The 9462-nt window shown below is 38.6% G+C and overlaps 2 long non-coding RNA genes across 5 annotated transcripts; both read right to left on the bottom strand.

Moving 5' to 3' along the window:
- Positions 1-3470: 3470 nt before the first annotated feature.
- LOC124266465 lies at positions 3471-4564 on the bottom strand. 4 transcript variants are annotated; one of them, XR_006895769.1, is made up of 4 exons: positions 4242-4564; positions 4090-4130; positions 3780-3902; positions 3471-3724 (listed from the first exon to the last, which is right to left on the bottom strand). It is a non-coding gene; the product is annotated as an uncharacterized LOC124266465 (long non-coding RNA). The 4 variants fall into 4 exon arrangements; XR_006895768.1 differs by lacking the exon at positions 4242-4564 and having other exon boundaries at positions 4090-4151; XR_006895770.1 differs by lacking the exons at positions 4090-4130; positions 4242-4564 and adding an exon at positions 3939-4017.
- A 1209-nt stretch (positions 4565-5773) lies between these two features.
- Positions 5774-9285, bottom strand: LOC124266466. Its single transcript, XR_006895772.1, has 4 exons — positions 9185-9285; positions 8656-8776; positions 8023-8111; positions 5774-6558 (listed from the first exon to the last, which is right to left on the bottom strand). It is a non-coding gene; the product is annotated as an uncharacterized LOC124266466 (long non-coding RNA).
- Positions 9286-9462: the final 177 nt, after the last annotated feature.

Here is a 9462-nt window from a genome sequence, read left to right as displayed (position 1 = left end):
TATGATATAACTGTTTATACAACTTTTTATGTGCAAATAAATTAGATACTGCAATGTAATATGACAGATACACTTCATATCTCACCCAGCTAACATAGCACTAGAGCATGCTAGGTCTAGCTACAGAACTCAAGAACTTGAGACTAATGCTGATAGAACAAACGCAAACAGAAACAAACATTTAACAGAAAAAGAATAGATTATGAAACATGTTAGCAATATATTAATTTTCTAATCTATTTTATCAATCTGTTTCCAATTGTTGTAATGTTCAAGTTTATATTCTTTCTTTTCAAACTTTGTTTTTGCTCAAATGGGCCAAAATAAACATCACTTACCATTTTCAGTACAGATATAAACACATTTTTTTTACAAAAACCTACAACTGGTTTGTGTTTATTTCTAACAAAAATTGCTTGTCATGGTTACATACACTTCATAAAAATGTTGATAACAGGACATCCATTTGTATCACTTTCATGCATGCTAATTCAAAACAAACATTGTTTGCTGGTGGACTCAAATATTCCCTTTAACAAGTTAAAACTCAAACCATGTTATAATCATCATCTCACAACCAAGGCCCAATAAATATATAACCATAATAGAAAAATGTCCTGTATTCATTACACATTTTCTAACGTTATTTCACTCGAGTAAAAGACCAATTTTCTTTTTCAAGAAATACATAATATTTCATAATAAATGTAAGAACTTTGACCATTCCCATTGCCAGAATACTTTTACATCATCCTCACACCTATGGTGGATGCTGGAAAACTGCAGAAAAACAGGTCTTCTGTTACACCACTTATATGAAATATCTCATTAAAATAGAACCTTCAAGTTTCAGATGTCATGGGGTGAAAAGAAAATTAAAAATTGCATATTATAAGCGAAGTAAGCAACGTCTTTCATTCATAAAAGCCTAAAAAACCAAAAACCCTACTTCATCAAGTAATCAGTTCTCTCATGCGCAACCAACTAAAATAATCAAAAGATCAAATATCACAAAATAAATGCAATCATCAGATCAGGACTAGCTAAAGATGTTGGTAAATATTGTTTCTCTCTCTACAGGTAGGTCCATGACTTAACAACACTGACCAATGTAGCCATGGTAATATGGTTTTAGACACAAGATGATCACAAGTCCACCTGGTGCATCAGGATGTCACATTGAACATTGACAGATCATTCCACTGAGATCTCTCTTTTAAAGAAAACCAAGCTTAAATGAAACGAAACAATAAATCAATATTCATTCTAAAAGACACTCATGGTAAGAACATCAGACAGCATATAATCTGTGTCAGTTTAGATCATATAGAATTTTCACTAATTAACAGAATTTTATGAGGTTTCTTCAATATCGCAAAATACCTCTTCATGATCAGTATTTTAACAACTATGTAAATTTAAACAAATAATTTGGATCATTAAATTAAATATTTTTTAGTTTTTTATTTAATAATTAAATATATACAAAAGTATATTATATATTATATCATACATAATTATGTTGTATGTATAAATGATTCTAAGGTTGACAGAAATGTCAATCAAAATTTGTCAAATTGAAATTAAGCTCAAATCATGAATTGCCCACTGCTTTAAGACACACGTCAGATAAAACTTGTTAATATCACTGGGGCTAACTGTCACACTGGACCTGATGCTGAGTGACACTGACACGACACACAGCTATTAACAGCATATATCACAGACGTGTACAGCCACGTCACCCTCCGCTGGTAAAAATAGTGCAGTGTAACGGGAAACACAGCTGGGGAGTTTTGTGAGCAGCACATAGCTCTACAAGGATCAACATAACAAGGCAGGTCACAAAACCCTCCATCATAACTGTCAATCAAAGGACACTTTTGAAATTACTGTTTACAGATTTTAAAATTAAACATGAATGTCAAGTCTTTTCTTCTTTAACTGGCTGAACCTGGTACAACGTTTCATCGCATCTATTTTAATAAAGAAGTTGTCAATCCATAAAATTTGTTCCTCTTTATCAAGTCTTTGTCATTACTGCTATTTTTATATTCCAATTCTTTATAATTGAAATATCTTCAGAGATTTCAAGTACCCAAGAAATTTCTTGATTCTGACATTTCATAACTGCTACAATAAGTTCTAGATATATCATATCTTAATGTCACTTTATGATGAAGATGCATCTGTTGCACTCAAATGTTGATTGTCATTTCAAGAGAACTATTTTAAAAAGTTATATACGAACTCCTCTGAAATCATTCTAAAGTTGAATAGTGACACAAGTCATGTACAATTCTTTGATAACCTCTTCCAAAGGGAAAGTAGGAAACAGCTTACTTTCATCCTCAGAGTGAGTTTTAATTTTGTCAGCAACAAAATATCAATATGTTTACCTCAAGCATACTCATTAACATCCAGGTCAATCAAACAGCGTCATATCTTCATGTAAAGCATATGTTCATAAAACCCATATGTACAAATAACATTATTGTACAAAAATAGCTAAAGGATAGTCATCTTAATACAATTAACCTGTACAATGTCAGCTGAATCAACCTTTAGTACAATCCGTTGAACCAACCAGTAACACTTTACACTTTCTTCAATCATGTATGAAAACAAGTTGTATGTCAACTCAGAACTAAATGATTATAGGAAATGAAGCATAACTTACTACCTAGATGGTAGATAATTAGGAGTTTAAGATTACACTATATCTCACACCACCAAGCCTGTATACCGGTATAGAGTGACCGTATCACACACAAGCTAGCCTTAATACAGTATTTACATTGCACGATGGACACAAGGCTGTACAGCACACCTGAGGTAAAGTTGTCTGGTGTACAACTATGAATGAAGACCAAAACCTCATCCACAGTCTTGAAGTATAATGAAATACTCTAAATGCCTCTCAAGAAAGTCTTGAAGTACTCCATGATGAGAGACACTCTGTAAGTCAGTCACGCTGAAGGTAGAAAAATCCATCAGATCCAGTCTTCGATACGTTACACAGTGGTTTTAGATTTTCAAAGTGCAACATGAACCTCAAGGGTCCTTGTCCTGACAAGTTAAATGATCGTCATTGAGAGTGTCCAGAACGAACCTCCTGGACCTCTTCAATGAGGTCCCCTGCACCTTCAGCTGGCTATCTCTGGGATGAATCATCCAGAGTCAGATTATTGCATAAATATATGATAGCAGGGTTCTAATGATCTACGGTGTCATGATAAGGTTCTTCGTTTATCGTGATTGATATCTGCCAGAAGGTTCATAACAGGTGAACAGAGCAACACTTTCATTACCAAAGTTCACATCCCAGACTTCAGCACCAACAACTGATCACTACAGAGCCTTGCCACGAATCTGGATAACCTCTGTATATTGAGCAATGCAACACATCTATGAGTCTTGGTAACTTCTATGTACATGCATAGCAATGCAATACATTCAGGTGTCTTAATACCCACTGTATACAGAACAATACCACATATTCAGGTGTCTTGATACCTTTTGTATACAGAATACCACACATTCAGGTGCCTTGATACCTTCTGTATACAGAACAATACCACACATTCAGGTGTCTTGATACCTTCTGTATACAGAATACCACACATTCAGGTGTCTTGATACCTTCTGTATACAGAATACCACACATTCAGGTGTCTTGATACCTTCTGTATACAGAATACCACACATTCAGGTGTCTTGATACCTTCTGATACCTTCTGTACCTATACAGAATACCACACATTCAGGTGTCTTGATACCTTCTGTATACAGAATACCACACATTCAGGTGTCTTGATACCTTCTGTATACAGAATACCACACATTCAGGTGTCTTGATACCTTCTGTATACAGAATACCACACATTCAGGTGTCTTGATACCTTCTGTATACAGATACCACACATTCAGGTGTACACCCTCTGTATACAGAATACCACAGATTCAGGTGTCTTGATACCCACTGTATACAGAATACCACACATTCAGGTGTCTTGACACTGTATACTTCCACACATGGTGTCTTGATACCTTCTGATACAGAATACCACACATTCAGGTTCTTGATACCTTCTGTATACAGAATACCACACATTCAGGTGTCTTGATACCTTCTGTATACAGAATACCACATATCTTGATAGGTGTGTATTGAATACCACACATTCTGTGTCTTGACACCTGCTGTATACAGAATACCACACATTCAGGTTTCTTAATACCTTCTGTATACAGAATATCACACATTCAGGTTCTTGATACCTTCTGTGTAAACAGCAAAGCAACACATCTTGGTGTCTTGATAGCTTCAATATAAAGAGCAATGCCAAGCATTCAGGTGTCTTGATAGCTTCAATATAAAGAGCAACGCGACACATCTAGGTGTGTTCATAGCCTCAATATAAAGAGCAATGCCACGCATTCAGCTGTTTTGATAGCTTCTGTATAAAGAACAATGCCACGCATTCAAGTGTCTTGATAGCTTCAATACAAGAGCAAAACAACACATCTAGGTGTCTTGATAGCCTCTATATAGAGAGCAATACAACAGGTGTCATGATAGCTTCTGTATAAAGAGCAATACAACACATCAAGGTGTCTTGATAGCCTCTATAGAAAAAACAATGCAACATACCTAGGTGTCTTTATAGCCTCTAAACACAGTGTCTGATACCTGCATATACGCAGCAATGCCACATATCTAGGTACCTTGATAATGGATCATCCAGTGGATGTATGCTGACCTCCCTTCTGCAGCCAGCTCTATCAAGTTGATACATAGCTGTCTCAATGCTTGTACCTCACACCTGACATGCTGCTACAAGCGTATGGTCCCTATGTCTGTTTCTAACTCACACATACTCAATCCACATGGTACAACCTTGAGAAAGTACTGGCACCAGTGTTTGCCAATCAATTTGGTACATGATACATGATATGGTAATATGATTGAATGTACACGCTATACATGGTACAACCTTGGTATGATATTTTCACCAGTGTCTTTTGGATACAACCAAATCCACTCCATATGGTACACATATACATGGTAGATGACACACAATACAACTTGGCTGTTGGTAAGAGCTCATTGAACACTGCTTGCTCACATGACACTATCAGGACAAACTGTGGTACTCAGGAGTAGCTCGACTCCTTACCTCCTTGATCAAATCCAACACTGTTACTCTTGTCGGGAAATTTGTCACATGTCAAGATATCCTGATAATTTCCAGAAGTAATCAAACGAAAGGAACACTCACTTCATAAAATATTCAATTATTATATGTGTGTCGATGGTGAAAATGGACTTTCCAGCTCTCATGACCTTGGTGTAATCCACACAGCATCCTGTCCCCTTCACACACTGTCCAACTGATGATGTCAGGGTTGGAGTCCTGAAGCTGCTGCTGTTGATGTCAGAGGAATACACAGTAGAGGTGCACACAGCCATTGATATGAAGCACACACAGGGGACATCTACACCAGTAGAGTTTCAGTATCATCAACAGGCTTGTCACTCAGTTCAGGAGAAACCTACTTGGAGACCTATTCAGAGAGTGATGGAAGAGTCTGTGACAGAGAATGGATCCACAATGCGTTTTAGCAAAAGTCAAACATTGTCACCAGGATCCATGTTGGGAATCAAACGCTGGCTTCGGCAAGACAAGCGACAAGCGACCTCTTTAACCACATGGCCACCCCATGACTCCAGTCAGCGGAGAAGTAGACAAGAACAAAACCATCAGAGAGCAAGGCGAGAACAGTTTTGTTGTCTATCTGCCACATGTCCCACCAGCCATCACTCCTTCAGTGAGAGCAAGGCGAGAACTGATTTGTTGTCTGTCTGCCACATGTCCCACCAACCATCACTCCTTCAGTGAGAGCAAGGCGAGAACTGTTTTGTTGTCTGTCGGCAACAAGTGCCACCAGCCATCACTCCTTCATCGAAAGCAAGGCGACAACTGTCTTGTTGTCTGTCGACCACATGTGTCACCAACCATCACTCCTAAAGTACAAGCAATGACCATAGCTGCCCTTCTAGATCCCATCCTGGGTAAGCAGTAATTCACATAATTGCCATATGATTTTTATGACCTTTTCATAAAATGCAGTGATGACTCTACAAGAGCGATGTTCAAAATCAAGCCACTGGTTGAGAATTCTTCACAAAGTATCTGTTTAAACATCCATGCTTCCATGGCCATACTGGGTAAAAAAGCAGTTGCACACTTTGATGTTTCCTGAAGAATTAGTACACACTATAGGTATATGGAGCGACATACATGATCTCGCAGCCAGACAACACTGTTTTCTCATATAAATGTCTCAATAAAGACAGATGTTTCTCCTTCAAGTGGATGAGATCCGAAGTAGATATGGCTGAAGAAGATAACAATGAACTCCGTTGATGTAGATCCTGTCTGTAAATGATTCTCCCAACTGACTGTGATTAAGTACTGCCAACAGTATGTGATCTACGTGTGATATGATAGCCTGCCTCCATACAGCAGCACCCTGTGGTTTGATTGCATCTCTCTGTAACATACAAGTGAAAAAATCTTTAACCTCAGACTGACTGACTGAGTTTGGTTTTACGCCGCTTTTAGCAATATTCCAGCAATATCACGGCGGGGGACACCAGAAATGGGCTTCGCTCATTGTACCCATGTGGGGATTCGAACCCGGGTCTTCGGCGTGACGAGCCAACGCTTTAACCACTAGACTACCCCACCGCCCCTTCAACCTCAGAATTACCTGCAATGATGAATCGATATTTCATTATTAAAACAAAAGCTACAAAGTAAGATGAAAATCATCAAATTTAGCAATGTTCCAGCAATGGCACGGCAGGGGGCACCTGAAATGGACTCAACACTTTGTTCCATGCAGGGAATCAAACCCAGGTCCTTGGCATAACGAATAAATGCTTTAAGCACTTGACTACCCTATCACCCCTGAACATGAAGTCCACATTACCGGGTATTTGTGAAGTTAATGTGGGATGAAATCCGGAAGTGATTCAGATCTCAGGTGTATTACGCATAATTGAACATGATAAAACAGCATGGAGACTCAGTATGTAAGTTCAATAGTAAAGAATTACATATTAACCTTAAAATCAATGTCATACCCTACTTACCAACTGCACATGAAGTTCAACTTCAATACATAAATGTATGAGCATAACTTAAAAAAAACAGAAATATAACTTATCAAGTAGGCTTGTTCACTAATATATGTACATGTAAACCTCTAACTTGAAGAATCTAAACTTAAAAAACCGGACGCAAAACTTTAAGTAAGTAGATGTAAAATACACACCGCTTATATCAGCTTATCTGAGAACAGATGACCTATGGTAACATACAGTACATCAAAATCTTATCCAAATTATTTGCTCCAGTTTTGGAAATTCGGTCTGATCAATGCAACTGGAAACCAGCAGATACATTGTTAAGCCAGACGGAGTTGCCCCCATTCCTCTATTAATTCAATTGAGTGTTTGCCTGTATTCTGTGTCGTTCACAGCTGACTTCCAACAAGCATCTGTCCACCAACAAACATCTGACTCCCAACAAGCACCTGACCCCAACAAACATCTGACCCCCAACAGGCATCTGACCCCCAACAGGCATCTAACCCCCAACAAGCATCTGACTCCCAACAGGCTTCTGACTCCCAACAGGCATCTGGCACCCAACAAGCATCTGACTCCCAACAAGCATCTGACTCCCAACATGCATCTGACTCCCAATAAGCATCTGACTCCCAACAAGCTTCTGACTCCCAACAGGCATCTGACACCAAACAAACATCTGACTCCTAACAAGCATCTGACTCCCAACAAACATCTGACTCCTAACAAGCATCTGACCCCAACAAGCATCTGACTCCCAACAGGCTTCTGACTCCCAACAGGCATCTGACACCCAACAAGCATCTGACCCCCATCAAGCATCTGACTCCCAACAGGCATCTGTCCCCCAACAAGGTACTCACCATTGAGATTGTCATGGATGAAGCTACTCAACACCAACTTTAGAAATCAGCTCATCACAAATTGCTGTCAATTCCTGATTCTCCTTAACCTGTTATAAACAAATTACCATATTTTAGACACATTACTACTATCATAGCACATTAAACACCTAAATCAAGCAAAACATGTTCTTCCACACCTGTTGCCTTTACAGAATATGGTTGCATGCACATGGAAAAGGCTCCAGTGAACAAAATGTAAACATAATAAAATTACGTCGTTGAGCGAGTTAATTCTGATTTTAACAGCCATCCAGTCTTATCAGAGACAGCCTAGTTATGTAGGAGAGCGTGATGTGACCTCTGCACAAAGAACTGTGGCACCTCCGACAACTGGGCTATACCATGCAGCCCAACACGTGGATGGAGTCTCAACAGTCTGAACTTTCTGTGAGGAGGAAAGTGAAGCCCCTGTGGGATGAGATATGTGGTAACTCTGGTGTTATGGAATGTCTTCAGCTCTGACCACTGATATATATATATGGCCACTCTGTGCCTCTAAACATTCACCATTTTTTAAAACTTGCAATAACTTATATATGACAACTTCTCGCTTTCACTCCCCATGGCAACTTATGTGTCTGAAAGTCCTACCTTTTGTTCTAAGCTTTTCTCCAGACTTGATATCTGTAGCTCAGCTTTCTTGAGGCCAGCCTGTAGCCGTGCCATCTCCGACATGTGGCCCCTCCTCTCCTGTTCAATCTCCAAGTTAGCACTGCTACACAACACACTAGTCAGTCAGGGAGCACAACAGAGTCAGGCAGTGGTGCCATTATGAGTGCCAGCGTAACAAAGTGAATGAGTTGGGTTTTATGTTGCTTTTAGCAATATTCCAGTAATATCACAGCAGGAGACACCAGAAATGGGCTTCACACATTGTACCCATGTGGCACACACTGAAAAGGTTTTCTTCCTGGCAATGAAATCCTTTTCTTGAATTTACTTCGTCGTTTAGAAAACAATTATGTGATCTTTGTAGATTATTATGACATATATAATCCTAAAGTGATATCTTCATCAAATATCTACCGCGACATGTCAGAAACTATATTAAAGACACAATTGAAAATATTTATAGTTTTGCTGGTAATTCAGTGTGCATTCGTATCTAAAAATCACTTACTGGTCTAACTTTTCTTCTGCTTGCTGTTTTAACAACTGTAACTTTTGTTCTGACTTTTTCAACTTGGCTTGATAGTCTGCTACACATTTCTTTAACACTTCTTCATTTTGTAAACAAAGTCAAGGCATAACCAGCTATTTGATGCATCATGTATGAAGAATGATCTCACTTTCATGCTACAGCAGCCTAAAACATATTCAATGTGTGCTGTTCCTTATGAATGAAAATAATCACAGAAAAAGTTTGAAACAGCTCGATGCCAGACTAAGATTTTTTTA

The sequence above is a fragment of the Haliotis rubra genome, unplaced genomic scaffold (genome assembly GCF_003918875.1).
Source record: "Haliotis rubra isolate DU_JTF1 unplaced genomic scaffold, ASM391887v1 Scf126, whole genome shotgun sequence".
Lineage (NCBI taxonomy): Eukaryota > Metazoa > Mollusca > Gastropoda > Lepetellida > Haliotidae > Haliotis > Haliotis rubra.
The sequence above is the reverse complement of the archived record's forward strand: the minus strand, read 5'-3'. Positions and strand labels throughout refer to the sequence as shown.